This window comes from Canis lupus, chromosome 30, assembly GCF_048164855.1.
Source record: "Canis lupus baileyi chromosome 30, mCanLup2.hap1, whole genome shotgun sequence".
In the NCBI taxonomy this organism is placed as follows: Eukaryota; Metazoa; Chordata; class Mammalia; order Carnivora; family Canidae; genus Canis; species Canis lupus.
In genome coordinates, this window is record NC_132867.1 from 23,560,530 (window position 1) to 23,581,290 (window position 20,761).

Genomic DNA, 20,761 nt, shown 5'->3' on the forward strand with positions numbered 1-20,761 from the left:
GGCTGGCTTCTGACACCTTGCCCTTTGTGGCCAGAATGAAGCAAATTCTCAAGCAGATTCCATCCCATGTCTGGTGCTCTGTGTAATTTTCAAACCTGCCTTCTATAGTTAAAAAATAAATAGTGTAAAGAAAGTCATTGCAGATGTAGTTGAGGGTTATTATTATAGTGAAATCAGTGTCAGTTTATAATATCACTTGTACAAAAGCCTAGAAAAAAGAAACAAAACGGAAAATAGGAGCATGTGATTTGGGGGGCCTGGATCTGTCTCTGACTTGCATTGTGTCACGGGAGAGTCACTTTGAATGTGTTCCTCAACCCTGTATGATGAAGATTAGTCTTGAAAGCTGAACACATCAAAATGGAAAGTTTTGATAAAAAACGAACTCAGTGTCCATTGATGGCCTTTAATTTTTTTTTCTCATTCGTTTAGGTGGGAAATTTAAAAGAGAACCACTAAAGAGTCCAACAGGGATTATTTTATAGAATCAATTACAATATTTCAGTACAGAGCATAGACTGATTATGTTCCTAATGCTTTGATGAATTTTCACTGGGTAGTAGTACAACCTTCAATATATTTTTGGTAAGCAAATTTAGAAAACTGTTACTTAAGAGAATGGAAGGATGTTATTTTCAACAATTTTAATCATTTTGATCTCTATTTGATGTAGTCTGTTGATTATATATGTATGTATATACATATACATATATATACATATACATATACATATACTATATATATGTATATATAGTATATCTATGACATGGTATTCTCATTATTGCAGACAAGAGTCAAAGAAAAACCTTAAAAATTGGCTTGTGTACGTTTAATAAATGGAAGTGGTAATCACTAGACATCATCTGGAACACACTAAGAAAAAGTATGCCTTAGTAACAGCATTCTCTTTATTTAGTAGTGTTTAGTCTACGGTCATGGGAATGCTATAAATTTGTTTTGTCTGGAAATCATTAGGGCATTTTGCTAGGTCTTTCTTGATGTTCTAGTGTATGAGATGAAGATGTATGCGCTGCATGAAAACTGGATCAAGAATCAAGGTTCTAATCCAATTATTTTCTCATTATGAAGTTGTGTGAATTCTTGTTAGAGGACTCTGGAGGCATGCTGTTGGTACCCTTAGCTCTCTCTCTTGCTGCTTCTATTAATTTTTAATTTTGAAATAATTATAGATTTAAAAGAAGTTTCAAAGTTATATACAAGGGAGTCCTGTGTGTAACCTAGCTTCCTTCAGTGATAAAATATTGTATAATCACAGAGCATTATTAAAATTAGAACATTGACATTGATTTACTTCACAGGATTTATTCAGAATTCATCTCATTTTAGAATTTTGTTTTGGCTATTCTAGGTCTTTTGAATTTTTATATGAATGTTAGAATAACTGTCAGTTTCTGTTAAAAAAGCTTTTCTGGGGGGTGCCTGGGTGGTATAGTTAGTTAGGCATCAAACTGTTGGTTTCAGCTTAGATTATGGTCTCAGAGTTGAGGGATTACGACCCGCGTTGGGGTCCATGCTCAGAGCAGAGTCAGCTTCGGATTCTCTCTTCTGCCTCTACCTCTACTCTACCCTCCCCAACTCTGTCTCTAAAATAAATAAGTACATCTTTTAAATAAAGTCTTTCTGGGATTTTGATTGGTTTCAGGTTGTGTTTTCATACCCATGAACAAAGTATATGTTTCCATTTGTTTAATTACGTCATTTATGTATCTTCACAATGTTTTATACCTTTTAGTGTGGGTCTTTTATACCTTTTGTCAAATTTATCCCTGAGTATTTCTTATTTTCTAGTAATATTTTAAATTACACTTTTAAATTTTAATTCTTAATAAACTAATTTAATTGCTTATTAATAAAAATTGTAATTGTTTATTAATATAAAAACATACAATTGACTTTATGTATTGATTCTATATCCTGCAACCTCGATACATTCAATTATTAGTTATAGAAGCTTTTTTTCACATTGATAGTACATAAATTCTCATAGTTTTTGTTTTTGTTTTTAAAGATTTATTTATTCATGAGAGACAAAATGAGAGTGGCAGAGACATAGGCAAAGGGAGAATCAGGCTTCCTGGAAGCCTGATGCAGGACTCAGTCCCAGCACCCCAGGATCACACCCTGAGCCAAAGGCAGATGCTCAACCACTGAACTATCCAGGTGCCCCAACTGTCATAGTTTTTGAAGGACATTTTTACTTCTCCTTTACCAATCTTATTTCTTTTTCTCTTGTTACAATGCACAAAACTTCCAGGATAAGTTGAGTTAGCCCTACTCTGGGTGCACAAGTCAGTTTTAGCTTGTAGTGTTTTGCATTTAAACACTCAGAGCAACTTTTGTCCTATGAATACCTTCCCCTGTCCCTCTACACTGGTAAAACCCATGTCAGAATACTACATATACTAACATGAATATGCATTCCATATTTAAAACAAGATGAAGATACCCAGTAGAGAAACTAAGTCACTGAAGTCTTGACAGCTGTCAGGCAGTGATTTCAGAATGAAAACCAAAAATTGAAGAGATCTACATGAACCCTGGGGAGAAAGAGATGGATAGAAAAGTTGCCTGGACGGTGCCTGTGTGGCTCCATTGGTTAAGTGATCAAGTCTTGGTTTTGGCTCAGAACATGATCTCAGAGTTGTGAGATTGAGTCCTACATCAGGCTCTGAGCCCAGTGAGGAATCTGGTTGAGATTAATCCCCCTCCCACTCCCTCCCCATCCACTCCTCCTCCTGCTTGTTCTCTCTCTTTCTCTCTCTCTCAAATAAATAAAATCTTATTAATCTTATTAAATTTTATTTATTTATTTATTTATTTATTTATTTATTTATTTATTTATGACACAGAGACATAGGCAGAGGGAGAAGCAGGCTACCTGCAGGGAGCCCAATGCAAGACTCAATCTCAGGCCTATGGTCATGGCCCAAGCCAAAGACAGACGCCCAACCACTGAGCCACTCAGGTGTCCCTAAATAAATAAAATCTTAAAAAAAAATTTGCCTGGCAGTAACCAAAAAATAACTGGTCTTCAAAGTGCATAGGAAGGTTTGTGGTGGGAAAATGAGATAATTCAGATCTCCTCATAGACTACAAAGGGAAAAAAGAGAGACAGACAGACAAATAAACCAAAAAAAAAAAAAAAAAAAAAAAAAAAACAAACCAAAACAAACAAACAAAAAAACCAGACTCAACTATAGAGAACCAACTGATGGTTACCAAAAGGGAGGTGAGTGGGGAGATGGGTAAAATAGGGGATGGGAATTTAGGAATGCACTTGTGTGATGAGCAATGGGTGATTAAAATAAAAAATAAAGAACAAATATCTATAGATTTAAATATGGCCCCATTAGTTTGGAGAAAGTTTAGATAAGAAATTCAAAATAAGGGCAGCCCTGGTGGCCCAGCAGTTTAGTGCCACCTTCAGCCCAGGGCATGATCCTGGAGACCTGGAATCGAGTCCCATATCAATCAGGCTCCCTGCATGGAGCCTGCTTCTTCCCTCTGCCTGTGTCTGTGCCATTCTCTCTCTCTCTCTCTCTCTCTGTGCATCTCATGAATAAATAAAATAAAATCTTAAAAAAAAAAGAAATTCACAATAAAAGGTAATGGTGAAGAGTGAGAAAGAACCAAATGAACCACAGAATAGGGGTGTAATGGAGCATGAATGGAAGAAACTCCCTCTTTATGTCATGTTTGCCATCAGAATTGTATATTGGAGATAAAGAAGAATTACAGGTCATTTTAGGACCTATCTTTAGGGTTGTTAAAGAACTGACCACAGCATCAAACCTATATCCCCCCACCCACAAAGATGTCAGAAGTAACGCTTTGTGATGTTGAAGCCACCCATTGGCTGGAACAGTTCTTTGATTACCAAAGCCAAAGGATATGACTCCACATTGTCTAAGGGAAAGTGTGTATATGTACATAAATGAAAGTCAGGAGCCCTGAGATAGATCACTAGGAGGCTTAAATATGGTGATAAGATCCACATACCATAAAAGCCTAGCATAAATCTAGAACAATCAAGTATGAGAATGAAACGCCGAATGCCATGCACCAAAGGAAGGAAAAAGCAGAACATTTCTTGTCCCTCCAACAACAAAAAAAATGACAAGGTAAGATGTCTCTATTCATGCTTCTCCTCTTCTTTAGATTTCCATCCTACAACCCCTACACTCTCCTTGTCTAGCAACTCATACCCCTTCTTATAAAGCCTCCCTGCCATCCACCCTCCCTCCTCTTCCTCCAAACTAATATCCTTATGGCTTTATCTTCTTTTTCTAGCAGGTGCAAAAGGAAGTCATAAGAGCAACATTAGGCCATCAACAGAATTTGGATAAAATGAAGAACACGAAAAATCCAACAATAATAGTCTGTTACTACAGAACAAACAAGAAAATACATCAGAATCAGCTGGAGTCTGAACAAGAGACCCCAGAGAGCTCTGATGATCCAAGCAGTGGCCTGTCAGTGGCAGAGGCCAGAGATCTGGGCCTATCTACATGAGAATGCAATGGAGAAAGCCAACTACAGAGAGACCACATCTGAAAAATAGGGGTGATGACAATAAAATCAAGGTATCAACAACAATAACAAAAATTAACCAATAAATAAAGATGCAATCTATATGAATCCTGAGTAGTTATTGGATCTACTAGTCAATTACTAGTGAAATTACTATGAAAAGGACTGAAAGGTAGATCTAAACAAGCAGTTGTTAAATAAAATTTCTAATGTCTATGCTTTCATATAAATTACATCTAGCATCAAGTAACCTTTGAAGTATTATAGGAGCTCTGTTTTATAGTGATTGAAATTAATTGTTTTGGAGTGAGGCAGGTATGTTTTAATGATTGAAGCATATTTTTCTTAAATATAGAGATACCTAAATGCTACTAAAGTAAATACTAAACACTCATCTGATACCATATCATTAGGCTTTGCCTAGGCCTTTAAAGGAAATAGGGATTTGAATTCCAATCATGTAAATAAGTATGTTTTATTTGCTACTTTCTACATCAACAAATAAAATTTCTAAATTAAGATCCGTGTCCTTGTGTTCTTAAGAGAGATATAGTCACTTCCCCCACAAGTATATCTGTGGAAAAGTTTTTTTTATTACCATTTCTCACCATATTTTAGAGAAATAATATGTGAAATTTATGATTTCTATTTATATTTCTCTTAAAAGTGTTTTTACATGTATTCTCACAGAATATCAACGAATGCAATGAGGCCATTACAATAGTATCACAAAGAATAACATATTTGGGAGTCAACTTAAGCAAGGAAGTGAAAGACTCATAAGCTATAAATTATATAACACTAATGAAATATTTTAAAAAAGAAATAAGTGAAAGACATTTTAGATTCATGGGTCGATTTAATATTGTTAAATGTCCATACTACCCTAAGCAATTTACATATTCAATGCTATTCCCATCAAAATCTCAATGGCATTTCTTACAGAAATAGAAAAAGAAAATTCTAAAATTCATATGGAACAAAAAAGACCCAGAAGAGGTGAAGCAATCTTGAAAAAGAAGAACAAAGTTGGAGGCATCACAATTCCTGTTTTTAAAATTAGTGTTCCAAAACTATTATAATTAAAACTATGGTACTAGCATAAAAATAGACCTATAGATCAATGGAACACAATAAAGAGACCAGAAACAAGTCCACACATCTATAGTCAACTGTCCTGAAATAAGAGTGTAAGAAAATATAGAGTAGTCTCTTCAATAAATGATTTGGGGAAAAAGGCTATCCATTTTCAAAACAATGGAATTGGACTCCTATCTTACACCATTCAAAACAAAAATCAGCTTAAAGAGGATTGAAGACTTGAAACACAAGATTTGAAACTGTAAAACTCCTAGAAGAAAACATGGGGGGGATAGCTTTATGATCTTGGTCTCAGCAATGATTTCATGGATGTGACAACAAAAGCAGAGGCAACATGGGATCCCTGGGTGGCTCAGCAGTTTGGCGCCTGCCTTCGGCCCAGGGCATGACCCTGGAATCCCAGGATCGGGTCCCACATGTTTCTGTGGAAAGTGTCTCTGCCTCAGTGTCTCTGCCTATCTCTGTCTCTCATGAATAAATAAATAAAATCTTTAAAAAAAAGCACAAGCAACAAATGCAAAAATAGACAAGTGGAAGTGAGACTACATAAAAATAAAACCACAAAAGAATGATTGTCATCAGGGTGAAAGAGAAATCCACAGAATGAGAGAAAACGTTTATAAACCACATATTCAATAAAGGTAAATATCCAAAAGATACAAGAAACAACCATAATTTAATAATAAAATGACAATTTAATTTAAAAATGGGCAAAGGACTTGAATAGACATTTATTCAAAGAAGACCTACAAATTGCCAAGAAGTCTACAAAAAGATGTTTAAAATCACTATCAGGGAAATACAGATAGAAATTACAATAAGCTACCACATACCTCATACATGTTAGGAAACCTATTATCATAAAATCAAAAGACAACAAATGTAGGTGAGTATGTGATGAAATTGGAAGCCTTGGACACTGTTTGTGGAAATGTAAATGATCTGTCTAGCCACTATGGAAAGCAGTATGAAGTTTCCTAAAAAATTCAAAATAAATCTACCATATGATTCAGCAATCCCACTCCTAGATATATATCCAAAGAATAAAATTAGGATCTCAAAGACATATCTGCACTTCTAAGTTCATTATAGTATCAATCACAAGCCAAGATGAGGGAAAAACCCACATGTTCATCGACAGAAGAATGGATTAAAAAACCGTGGCAAATATATGCAATGAACATTATTCAGCATTAAAAAAAGAAGGAAATCCTACCATTTGCAACAACATGGATGGACCTGGAAGTGAAATAAATCAGGCAGTGAGGGACAAAGACTGCATCATTCCACTTATATGAGGCATACAAAACAGCAAACTCATGGAAGCAGAAAACAGAATGGTAGTTGCCTGGAGGAAGGGGAAAAATGGGTAATTGCTGTCAGTGGGTCGAGCTAAGTTCTAACTTTCTGTTGTATAACAGTGCCTGTAGTTAACAATTTAGTGTAATACTTTAAAAATTCATTAATCAGTGCAGCCCTGGTGGCTCAGCGGTTTAGCGCCTCCTGCAGCCCAGGGCGTGATCCTGGAGACACTGGATTGAGTCCCGCGTCGGGCTCCCTGCATGGAGCCTGCTTCTTCCTCTGCCCGTGTCTCTGCCTCTCTCTCTCTCTGCATCTCTATGAATAAATAAATAAAATCTTTTAAAAGAAATAAATAAAAATTCGTTAATCAGGTCTCATGTTAAGTAATCTTATCACAAAAAGAAAGAAAAGGAGAAGGAATGGAAGGAAGGAGGGAGGGAGAGAGAAAGAGAAAGCCAAAGGGACACAAGGACACATATTTTTATGTGTCTTACATATTTGGAATAAGTCCCACTAGTTTGGTATATAATCATTTTATTTATTACTAGATCCAGTTTGCTAAAATTATGTTGATTTTCACGTCTAAACTCAAGAAAGAGAATGAGTTTTGTCTTCGGTACTTTGTTTTTTTTTTGCATTACAATAAAACTGGCTACACAACAAGTGATGGAAGTGTTCTCATCTTCTGTTTTCTGCAAGAAATATGTAAAATTGGTGCCAGTTCTCTAATTGATAGGATTCACCAGTGAAACCATCTGGGCCTGGAGATATTTTGGGGGAAGATTTTCAAATAAAAATTAAATTTGTTATGATTATAGACTATTCAATTTGGCAGTTTCATCTTGGTTGAGTTGTTGTGGTCTTTTTGTTAAGGAATTGGTCCATTTCTTCAAAGTTGTTGAATTTATGAGCATAGAGCTGTTTATAGTATTCCCTCATTATCTTATAAATGGCTTCAGGCTAATGACATTCTTCTTTTTATCTCAGTTTGATAATTTGTAACTTCTTTTATTTTTGTTAGTCTTAGAACTTGCTATGGTCTGAATACTGCCCAATTCCTTTGTTGGAACCTCACTCCTTAGGTGGTGATATTAGAGGGTAAGGCTTTTGAGGGTGTTTAGGAGATGAGGACAGAGGCTTCATGAATGGGATTAGTGCTCTTATAAAAGAGGTCTGACAGAGTTCCCCACAGCCTTTAGCCATGTGAGGATACAAGTATTGACTGAGAAAAGAGCCCTCACCTGACCACTTGGGCACTCTGATCCTGAACTTCCAGACTCCAGAATGTGAGAAGTGAATTTCGATTCTTTATTTAAGTCACCTGCTCTGTGATATTTTGTTATAGCAACCTGAATAAAGACAGAGATTAATCAATTTCATGTTTTTCTCCCCAACAACTGCTTTTTTTAACAGATTTTCCCCACATTTCTTCATTTTCATTAAATTCTCATTTATTTGCTTCTGCCTTATTTGGGACTATTTTTCTCCTTTTTTTTTTCTACTTGTAGGAATGCATTGATTTGAGACCTTTTGTCTTTTCTAATGTAAGTTATTATCACTAAACATTTTCTTCTTAGCACATTTTAGTTAAAATCTAGACATTTTTGGTATCCCTGGGTGGCGCAGCGGTTTGGCGCCTGCCTTTGGCCCGGGGCGCGATCCTGAAGACCCAGGATCGAATCCCACGTCGGGCTCCCGGTGCATGGAGCCTGCTTCTCCCTCTGCCTGTGTCTCTGCGCCTCTCTCTCTCTGTGACTATCATAAATAAATAAAAATTAAAAAAAAAATCTAGACATTTTTATATCTTGTATTTTCATTCAGTTCTGGGTATTTGTTTTAATTTCTTTTGACACTGCCTCTTTGACCTATGGGTCATTAGGAGTGTGTTGTTTAATTCCTATGTATTTGGAGACTTTCTTGTCTTTCTGATGTTGATTTATATTTTAATTCCATGTGGTCAGAGAACAGAATCTGTACAATTTTAATTCTGTTAAATATTGTAAGTTTTATTTTATGGATATGGTCTACCTTGGTAAATGTTCCACAGGCCCACAAAAAGATGCACACTGTGCTAATGGTTGTTGGTCAAAGTCTTCTTTAAATGCCAGTTAGATCCTAGTGGTCAATTATGCTGTTTTTGTATATCCTCTCTGATTTCTATATACTAATTTTATCAGTTTCTTATAAAGATACATTGAGGATCTAATAAATTTGGATTTTCCTGTATCTCCTTTTAGTGCTGTGAGTTTTGTGTTTTTGTATTTCGAAGTTCTATTTGGTGGGTACACACTTAGAATGGTTATGTTTTCCTTGTAGTATTGTTTCTAGGTAATGTAGGGAGTTTCAGATCATGGGGACAAAGAGACCTCCTAGGCCATAATGTTTATAGTGACATGATCTCCCCTCCCAGTGTTGCCAGGCCACCCAGGTGTCTCAGTGTGTGCATGTGCGTGTATGTGTGTGAGGATGTTGGGTGAGGAAAGATCCATCTCAGGTTTAGTGAGTAAAGAGATAACTTCTCTTGGCTGGTTTTATCATCAGCTGGGATCCTTATCAATCCCTATTGCTGCTGATGATGATGGGAGGGACTTTTGCTCAGTCTAGGAGAAGAATGAGCCTACCTGGGCCGCCTGCTGTTGACAAACAGAAATGGGAAAATATTTGCCACAGGTGGTCTTCTGCTGTGTGGGAGTTGAAAGACCCACCACAACAGTGTTGTTCCTCCAGCCCTGGATCCCTAATCTCTATCTTTCAGAGTTCTCTTTTTGTTGATATTTCCAGTGTTTATAGTTTGCATTTAGTGGGGAAAGTCGGGTAGAAACAGCCCTATCCCATAATACCTGGACAAGAAATCACTTTTTGTAAATTAAACTGAGGCTTCTCAAAGGGCTACAACTGCTAGTAGTATCCTTAAAAGTGAAAATAATCCCCATATTCCATGTTATTGTTAAGAACACATAAAATAATACTCAAAACGATAGCTTTTATTATCATAATTATGATTTTGTTATAATCATTGATATAAAAAAATCATTGATATATTATTTTATCATTAATATTGAAGTATTATCAAAGATGTCTGAAATAAAGAGTTCCAGACCTTTTGACATAATATGATTATAAAACATTAGTACTTTGTTTAGGTACATACCAAACCTCTAATTTGATAGTAGTACACCAGGGACATAGAGCATACTTTATATTTTTCATTGTATTTTATTTTTAGAGTATAATTTTTAAAACTCACCTTAATTATTGCTTTTGACTAAGATAAAAAGCACTATCAATTAAATTAAATTGTTTGAAATTTCTAAAATTTTGAAGGATTTTAACAACTTAGAGGAAATGTGTTCTCAAGAATAATTATGAAAAATTAAAACTACAATATTAGTTTGATTTACCTAATTGAATAAAAATGAATAATAATGAAAACAATCTGTTGTCCACTCTTTAGTTGACATTTATCATATTCATATAAATATTCATTGAATAAATCTTTGTTGAAGACAATGAAAATTGTATGTATAAAAATTGAGAAGTTTTTTTTTTTTTTTTTTTGTCTGTGACTTCAAGAAAAGCGTAGTCAATGTAAACAAGTTAAAAATGATCCAGGAGCCAATTTTAGGAAAAAACATCCTTGTTAAATATAATATCTTGAAATCTTCAGTTATGGGATAAGATGCCCTGAATGTAGATTTTGGGGGAAAAAAAGCAAAACACAAAACAAAACAAAAAAACCTTGAAATAAGTACACCTGGACTTCTCTGCACAAGCTACTAACAACTATTTGAGGGTAGGAACAGTTGTGTGACAATAAGCAATGGAAAGAGATCTGTGGAACAGAGCAGGAAGGTGGATTTCATAGAGAAGGTGGCCAGTAAGATATTTCTGCTAAAGAAATAGGAAAAGGACCTTTAAGAATTGTGATAACTGGGATGCCTGGGTGGCTCAGTGGTTGAGCGTCTGCCTTTGCTCAGGGCATGATCCCAGAGTCCTGGAATCAAGTCCCACACCGGGTTCCCTGCAAGGAGCCTGCCTCTCCTTCTGCCTATGTCTCTGCCTCTCTCTCTCTCTGTGTCATGAATAAATAAATAATTAAAAAAAAAACCACAATACCTGAATTATATACAGGATTCAATAAAAAAAAAAAAAAGAATTGTGATAATTAATACTTGACTTTAGGTTGTCAGTGGTGATATGATATAAATATGATATTTTGTCCTAGTACATCAATGAAAGTTTACATGACATGTATCTACTTGGGGTAAATAAAACGATTAACAGAGTGTTTAGTCTGTGGTGATAACATGCAGATAGTATATGCGAAACATTGAAATTACCCCACAAAAAAATTATACTTTAAAAACAAATAGTCTTAGCTAACTAAAAGGAGGGTAAGCCCCCTCTCCTCTTTCCTCTAAGAATTTCTTGTTAAAATTAAAAAATATATATACTAGGCCTTTTACTATACATCATTTGAGAGTTTTAGTCATTTGTAGTTGATTCTAAATGTACAAATTGCTCTGCATGATATGGCAATATCTGCTAAAATGGAATTAGGCTAAGGTTACTGGGCTGTGACAAATGTTCCTAAGTTGCTTAGAAGAGCTAAAGAAATCTTCAGAGGTAATGCTTAAGCTGACTTTGAAAAATAAACATGACTATCAGGTGGACAAGGGAAGAAAAAAGTATTTCTAAAAGAGGGAATGATCTGACAAAAAGAAGCACAAAAGGATTATGTATAGGGAAAAAAAAGAAAATTTTTGGCATGGCTAGAGCATAAGTGAAGTATGGAGGAGAATGGAATGTTGGAGCTTGGGTGAAAACCAGGAGCTAAAAAGGAAAGACTTTGAATGCCACACTATGCATGGCACAAATAAACTATCTGATAGGCAATAAATAATTGGTGACCGTTCAACATTTTTAAGGTGGAAATGATGTAATCAGTATTGACTATTGGAAAAATAATTCTTGTGCATGTACAAAGTAAAACTGAGTAGAAGATAATACCACACAAGGAAAGTGAGAATAAATTCGTGAAAAATTCAATTTAATTGAACATGGAGGTCTAAACCAAAAGTAGGAGTAGTTAACAGGAATTGGTAAATACAGAAATATGTTAGTGCATAAACATAGAGAGTCTGAGGGACAATGTGTTAGATGATGAACTTCACCAATTTCCAAAATACATAAGATGGTATGGGCTTGGGGGGTAGTATAAAATGGCTGAATTCAGCTTTCAGGATCATATGGAATAAAGGCTTGAAGATCCTATGGAATATAGAAATGTTCAATAAGTAATTGAGCCAGAACAGGAAAGAAAGTTTGTGCTAAAGAAAAAGAGAAGTAATTGTTTGTCATGTGGTAGTTGAAGCCTAAAGTATGAATGAAATAACTCAAATAAATCCATAGATTTAAAAGGACAGAAAGAAAAGAAGATCAAGCCATGTTACACATAAAGTACATTTAGAGACTAGATGTATGTATGAAGAGTTGCCTGGGCCAGAGATTTAGGGGGTTCCAAGACATAAGGGAAGAAGAAGGAATATAAAAACGAAGAAAAGTGTGTCAAGAAGCAAAATGTAATCAACGGTTTCAGAAGCCACAGAGAAGCCAGGCATGAAAGGCCTGAGGTACACTCTTTGTACTTAGCACACAAGAAAGACATTGACAACTTTATTTAAAGTACTTTCAGTGAACAGTGAGAGCTTGTTCTATGTTACAGTATGTTGAGGCACCAGTGCACAGTGAGGCAGTAATGACAGTGATTAGTCTACTTCCTGAGGAGCTTGTCTGTGAGTAGGAGAGAGATTTTTGTTTCAAAGAGCAACATGGTAAGTGAAGAAAGATGTGGGGATTTTCCTTGTTGCAAGATGAAAGCAATTTGAAGTCAGTGTATGTTTGGGGAGATATATAGAGAGAGACAGAGAGAAAGAAAGGAGAAGAGAAGAGAAAGAAGAGGAAGAGAAGAGGAGAAGAGAAGAGAAGAGGAGAGGAGGAAGAGAAGAGAAAGAAAGAAGAGAAGAGAAGAAGAGAAGGGAAAGAGAGAAGAGAAGAAGAGAAGAGAAGAGAAGAGAAAGAAGAGAAGAGAAGAGAAGAGAAGAGAAGAGAAGAGAAGAGAAGAGAAGAGAAGAGAAGAGAGGAGAGGAGAGGAGAGGAGATGGGAGGGGAGGGGAGGGGAGGGGAGGGGAAGGGAGGAGAGGGGAGGAGAGGAGAGAAGAGGAGAAGAGAAGAAAAGAAAAGGTAAAGGTATAGGGAAGAAGGAGATAATTAATTATTTTAGCACCAATGTCTCTGACACTTGCCTTTTGAGATTGGGAATACTAAAAAAGGCAGACTTTTGTGGCAAAGGAGATCCTTTCAGCAAAGGACTGAGTTAGCTTTGGAAGGCCATAGACATGGGATGGGTGTGCTAGCAAAGCAGAAGAATAAAGAGTCTGGAGCTATGTACAAAGTATGGGCAGGGGATAAAGCATGAGCATTCAATGAGTAAACAGTCTTGAAAACAATTATAATTTCAGCATATGTAATTGCCTGGAGAATGTAGGTAGAAAGGCAAGAGAATAAGTCCTAGACCAAATCCCAAAGATAATCAGAATTTTAGATGCTGTATCTTGATACGGTTATAAGACCCAATGCCCATTTTTTTTCTATCAACTGTATTGTGATGCTCCCTTTATCTCAGCATGCAATGCATAGTTAATAAAACCTACAACTTTATATAGAGTAAAAATTAGTAGAATGGCATAGATATAATATTAAAGAGACATGAAAGGAATCTATCACGAAAAATGTCTTTCAATATGTAAATTCTGGGACAATTCTACACACAAAACAGTAAGGAAGAATCAAGATTTTACTCTTCATTGTAGAAACATGGTGAATCAAGAAATAAAGACTCATACAACTATGTACCATTAGCATTTCAAATTCCACTTATGATATTGCCCTTTGTGACATGATTTTCCAAAATAATGGAACTTCTGGTAAAATTATGGATTAAATGGTTTTCCTCAAATTAAGACATAGTTTTATTTCTGGCAAATCCCACTTGGATTAAAACTATGAAAGCAATATCTTGTACATATATATGTAAAACAGTTGGATTCTATGATGAAATTTTAAAGTTTATCTGTATACTAGGCAGGTCATTTTAAAAGTATGCAGGGCTATAGAAAATTCTTGATTCTTGTAATGCTATTCTTGTTTTTCAGGATGTCTAATATCCCTGACCCACTGCTCTCAATAATGCTGGAAGTCCAACATTCTAATTGTTATGATAAATAACATGTATTTCCAATAATTTCCAGAAGGCTCTGTAGAGAGATATCCAATCATTAATTTAAGGATGACTACAGGAATAGATCTTCTAAGGAGTATTTTAAAGTGTAGGTTTTATTATTATTTTGATTTTGTGAGGGCAACAAATCAAGAGATGATTGCCATTGGAAAGGTGGTTTGTTACACAGTTTCTAAAGGGGCACTCCATACCACAAAGGGTCATGCAAGAAAGCACCAGGATCATGAAGAAACCTAGGCAAGAGTTAATATTGTGGTTTCCATGAGAAGAAATAGGTGAGTGAGGGTATGCAGATTTAGAAATGATTAGTTTAAATAATTTCAGTAGACTCTGGAGTATTGGCTCTCCTACATTTGGCACCTAGCCCTGAAGTGATTGGGGTAGAGAATATTGGCCAGGGGTATTACAGCCTGATGGGGGAGAGGAAGTAGGGGTGTGGGCTCTGGATTGGTTAGTTTTCCTTGAAACGTATGTTCTCTGGTGAGCCCTTTACTATCTCTATGAATTGGCTAGCCCTCGAGAGGACTGTCTCCCTAGAATCAGTAAAACCTCAGGTATTAAAGCATTATAGTAAAAAGACATGCTAGTACAAAAGAACAGCAAACAAAACCAGAACTTGGTCTTCTGGAAGCCAAAGACATTTCATTCAAGAAAGAGGAAGAAGTCAAAGCTGTTGGATATTATTTCAAGTAAACTATGACAAGGACTGTTATTTAGCAATAGGCAGACAATTTTGATCTGATAAGATTGACATGAGTGGAATCATGGACCATGTCTGATTTCTGAGGACTAGCAAATGAGAACACTGAGCATGGGCTCTTCCAACTTGAGAATTCTAGCTGTGTCAGCAGCCAAAAAGGACCATTAGCCAAAAAGGACTGCCATGTCTCGGAGAAGCTTTTCTAATTTTTTCATTACATTTTTTCATATTTAAATTTTTAGACCAAAATGTAAGCATGTCTAAAAGCTTAAGGGAAGGAAGGTACTTATGGAGAGTGAAAGGTTGAACACACATAGAGGAAATCATTGATTTTTCCCCTGAAAATGTGGGAAGCAAGGGATGAGGAATAAGACAGAAAAATTAACTTTCTGCAGCTCAAGGGGGAAGTGATTCTTTCTAATAGGAAAAAAGGAAGAAAGATCAAATGAAGGTCTTATTTGTAACTTTGGGAACAGGAGGCTGAGAGAAATGTCTTCTGATGATTTCTGTTTTATTCCTGTTTTTCTAAGATGTAGATGAGCTTGTCTGATAAGAATAAGGTGGGAGAAGAAAGGTTGTGAAATTTAAAAATTCAGAAAGTTGGAAATAGCTGTATGGAGATTTGGAGAGAAAGCCAATTAGAGAAATAAATCCTTAAAAGGGTGAGGTGGGGGATTATCTAAAATGTGCAGTGGATATATTTAGAATTTTATGTAAGCTTTTTCTGCCTCTTAAGTGATAAAAATAAGTGTACTGAGAACATATGGTTCCAAAGGAAGTAGTGCATAAGAGTTTCTCATGATAACTTTGTGGAAAAGATTAAATAGTTCTACAGGAATGGGTGTGGGTAATGAAGAAGAATATAGGATAGACCTGGAAGGCATTTCCTCAGGCTATATCTTAAGAAGACAATATATGTAACTGTTCATATCAAACCCAGGAGATTAGAAACTTCTTTGAAACTGTACATCATATATCTAAGCTTATGATTATTCAATATATGGGTTGATTCTTTTAACCAGTTTTACCTTTCATGGTGAGTTGTTTTCATTACACTCTTAAAAAATGAAGGAAATGATCATCCAAACTCAATTTACAGTAGTCAACTTATGGCAAGTTTGATAGATTCTGCACAAAACTGACCAAAGGAATGTGTTATGTTTGCAGAAGGTTTAGTTTTACATTCAGTTTAACAGAAACACAGAATTATTATCTTCCATTCTCAAGAATGAAACTTACCTTTCCCAGACGTTCAAGTAGAGGAGGGAGGGAATGAAAGGCCAGTGCTAAAAAAAAAAAAAAAAAAAAAAGAAAGTTCAGGGTTTTTGAAAAAAAAAAAAACAGAAAACAAAGCAATAACAGGTGCTCTTTCAGTGGTCATGGTCACTTGTTTTTGAGAAGCCAATAACTAAAATGTAAATCTTCATTCTTTCCCAAGTAGAGTTTAGAAATTTCTAGGTGTTACAAATTAAAATATATATATATATATTTTTTTGAACAATTATTTAGACACTGGCTTGGTATCTAAGATGACAAGCCACAAAGAGGTTAATTATTAAGTTCTGGACAGCTAAACATGTATAACACACAATGACTACTGTAATTCAGCCTTATAACATGGTGACTGGAAATACGAACTCCAGAGTTAGATATACCTAATTGATTTTACCCTCTTTAAACTGTGTGACTTAGGGTAAATTATTTATACTTCCTAAGTCTCAAGTTTTCTTTCTTTTCTCTCTTTTTTTTTTTTTAATTCCACCCATGTATTTGACACAGAGAGAGGAGAACAAGTAGGCAGAGCTGCAGGCAGAAGAAGAGGGAGGAACAGACTCCCCTAGGGAGTCCCCTGAAGCCTCATGCAGGGCTTCATCCTACAACCCTGAGATTATGACCTGAGCCAAAGGCAGGCACTTAAACAACTGAGTCCCCCAGGTGCCCCTCAAGTTTTGTCCTCTATAAAATAAGTAGGATAGCACTTACTTCACCATGTAGAATACCGATCAATGAAGTAAGTGTTAAGAAAACTATTATGGTGCCCATTGCATATGAAATATTAATAACAAGACACTAAAGCAGTGCACATGAGTGTTGAAGACATTAATTCAGGCTAAAGGCATTGGTGTACAGAAAGAAAGGATGTCTCCTTTGCTCACTTCCCCTCACAGTTAAGACTAAATACAAAATCTGAGTCACCTCCAATCAAAAAACTTCCATTAAAAAAAAATCAGTATTAAAGTTGGTGTCAGCATCACCACATTGAAAAATAAATTCTCTGATGCAGGTCATCCCCCTGAGAGAGGCTTTCCATTTTGGGAGCTACATATATTAGATTTTGCTATCAGAAAATGCCCCCACCTCCAAACATCTAAATTACATCAGCTATAATCTGATTTCTCCGAATTTAACAGCAACAAAAAACTATGTTTCCATCTTCAGTGCTTATATCACTACCATGACAAATAGCAATAGAAAAAAATAATAGTCTCTTGGATTTAGCCTCAAACTTATAACACATCTCTTTGGGTTCATGACCTAATATGAAACTTGTGACTATAAATTCACCCACAAATACATCCATCACCTCAACAAAGCTGCTCAGGTTAAAAACACAAAATAAAAATAAATATTTAGCCTCAACTGTTCTAAACTTCCTTGAATATATCTTGAGCAAAAATATGCACACAATTAACACTTGTGTAAAAATAATCACCAATTTTCAATAAGCCAGAATATTTCCTTGATATCAACTTATTTTTTCACTCAGTTTTAAGTAATAATATATGGAATTTTTCTGGGTATAATAGGTCAAAATAAGAAACATACATATATGATTAACAGTTGGTAAGCATTTTAATGATCCTAAAACTATTCTAAAGACCACTTTGTCCAGAAAAGGATTATTATCCCCATTTTACTGTTGAGAAGATTCATCCAAGATCACACAGTCCTCAATGTAATAGCTAGGTTCTAGTCTGACCCTAAACCTCAGGCTTTCATTCATCATTATTATCTCTTACAATTAGAGAAATTAAGAAACCTGTACTTCAAAATGTCTTTATTGGGCTTTAAGGCTCAGCAGTTGAGTGTCTGCCTTTGGCTCAGGGAATGATCCTGGGATCTGGGATCAAGTCCCACATGGGGCTCCCTGAAACAAGCCTGTTTCTCCCTCTGCCTATGTCTCTACCTCTCTCTGTATGTGGCTCTCATGAATGAATAAATAAATCTAAAAAAATGTAGTTGAGGTCTATATGAAGAATAAGAAGAAAAATATTCACTCTATTTTCAAACTATACCCTCATGTAATGCTTTGTCATTTAGGAGAACAAATGCCTGTTGTCAAAATGAGAGACAAATGTCTTGCAACTAATAATACAAAAATTACTGTATTAGGTGGAGACAGAAATGTACGTGTGAGGAGGTATGTGTTATTTAATAAAATTAACAAGCTGCATAAGAATATGCGATGATAATCTCATTTTTTGCAAAATGTCTTATATATGGCTCATAAACACATAAGAAAATGTGAAAGGTAGACACCAAATGTTTAACTATTCTAAAGAACAAAATTTGAATTTTCTGTTTTAACCCCATACATTTCAACCCCATACATTTAACTCATTTTTGCAATACACATAAATACATTATCATAATCAGTGATATAAACCTTTCTACTGTATAATATGTTGACTTTAGACCCAAGAATATTTCATGAAGAATCCATTATTATCTCAATTCTGTAATTGTGAAAATGAAGATTCAGAAAGGTAAAGTAACTTTCCCAAATTCACAGAAATATTAGTGGCAGAGCTTGAATTTTAGTACAGGTCAAAAGCTTACCTATTTTTCACTGTCTTCACTTGAACCATGTGAAGTCATGCATTCCTCTATCAAATGTACATCTTCAAATTCAGGGTTAGTTTTTTGCTAAGTATAGGTAGATAAACTCTTGATTTGCAGAAACAGGAATGATTAATTTACATCAAACAAATTCTGTCTTAACCTAGACCTAATGTATAACATTTCTTTAATTAAGTAGTTAGGCAGATACCAAATAAAAATAGTTTTTCAAAAAAAAAAAAAACTTCCTAAATCCAAATTTTCTGAAAGGAAGTAAGTTATATTACTGGATTTAAACTAAAATTAAAATGGATGCTTTGGTCTTTTTGAGCAAGGATTTTGGTGGTTACAAGGAGAGGATAGATACACACTGGTGCTTTAAGAGATGGGACCAAAGAGGATCATAAGAAAAGAGGCCTTGAAAACAATGGTAACCCACTCATTTCAAATATACAAGGGAAAGATGAATTATTCATTAAATGGCATTAGAGCAATTAGAAAGTCATTGGGAAAAAAGTCGCATCTATTTTAATTTTGTACAAAAATAATTTCAGATTGGCATATGATTTAAGCACAGAAAAAAGAAATCCTTAAAATGCAAGAAGAAAGCATGGGAAATTTATTATTATATCAGGATAGAGAACATTTTTTAAAATATAAAGTAACATGAAAAGCTGCAAAAGAAAAGACTACATTAAAAACAGTAATGTTTCCTGGCATAAATATCACAAGCAAAGGTAAAAAACATAGAACAAATGGGTGAAAACATTGGCAATTAATATCACAGAGAGCTGCAGTTTATTTAGTACATTTAAAAATATGTATTAATAAGAATCAAAATCTTAATGGAATATAGACAAAGTATATGAATAGACAGTTTATAGAAAAGAAAACACAACTAGCTTTTAAGCATATGTGAAATTTCTCAAATAGGCTTCAAGTGGAATCTGTAATGAGGTGCTATTATTTTACCTCTTACATGACAAATATCAGAAACTGTTTAGTTATGTAACGTATTCTTGATCAGAGGGGAGGCATAGGGAATTGAGATAATTCCATACATTGCTAACATTAACATATATCGGTTCACACACTGTATTCTCAAAGTATGTGAACCAATTTAGCAATATCTACTTAGGAATTTAATATAATGTTATACCCTCATCTGCATCATGAAAATTGTCATTCTGTCATTATTTTAATAGTAATTCTCATTGCTATTACTAGCAGAGATGATATACCATATATCTCTTTGCCTTAATGTCTGATCTCATCTTTTACATTGCCCAGAAAATATTGGAAAACTGTTATATTGGAGTCAAAAATTTTCTTTTATTTTTATCTTCAAATTTAGGAAATCATACTTCTTCTCATGACTGCTGTATTAACCAAAGTACATGAAATTACTTGACATATAATATACTTAATATTTACCCTTTAATTCATTTTATCATTCATTCACCTAAACATTTTGAACATGAAAAGCTGACTAACAGTCATTATCATTTGTCATGAAAAATAATTACCTCCATACCAAAAATAAAAGAATTGGACATAAAATATTAAATAGCTCTTCTACATTTATTAATTTACGATTGTACTACACTTCCCAAAATTTAGCATGCAATATATTAGAGCTTCTGCACTGATTACATTAATCATCCTTACTATCAAATGATAAAACAGCATTTCCTAATTTTTATTATCAAAACCACTGCTAGAGAATTCAGTATTTCTTGAGAATGTGACTTTGACAGTGCCATTCCAAGCAACTGTAAGGAAAGCTTGTACACTAATAATGTCCATTAGTACAGAGTGAAGAGAAGCTAAAACAAGAAATCTAAATATGAATTGCCAGGAGCTATTCTTTCTTAAACCACAGAGATAGGCAGGCAAGAAAGAAAAAAGAAAAGTTAAGTTTTTGTGGCATAGCAAGCCACTAATAGCTTGGTAAAAAATAATCTATA

At 34.8% G+C, this 20,761-nt stretch overlaps 1 long non-coding RNA gene across 1 annotated transcript; it reads right to left on the reverse strand.

Moving 5' to 3' along the window:
- Positions 1–5,317: 5,317 nt before the first annotated feature.
- Positions 5,318–18,955, reverse strand: LOC140621293 (uncharacterized). The gene is made up of 4 exons (XR_012021019.1): positions 18,795–18,955; positions 16,194–16,240; positions 8,196–8,303; positions 5,318–7,269 (listed from the first exon to the last, which is right to left on the reverse strand). It is a non-coding gene; the product is annotated as an uncharacterized lncRNA (long non-coding RNA).
- Positions 18,956–20,761: the final 1,806 nt, after the last annotated feature.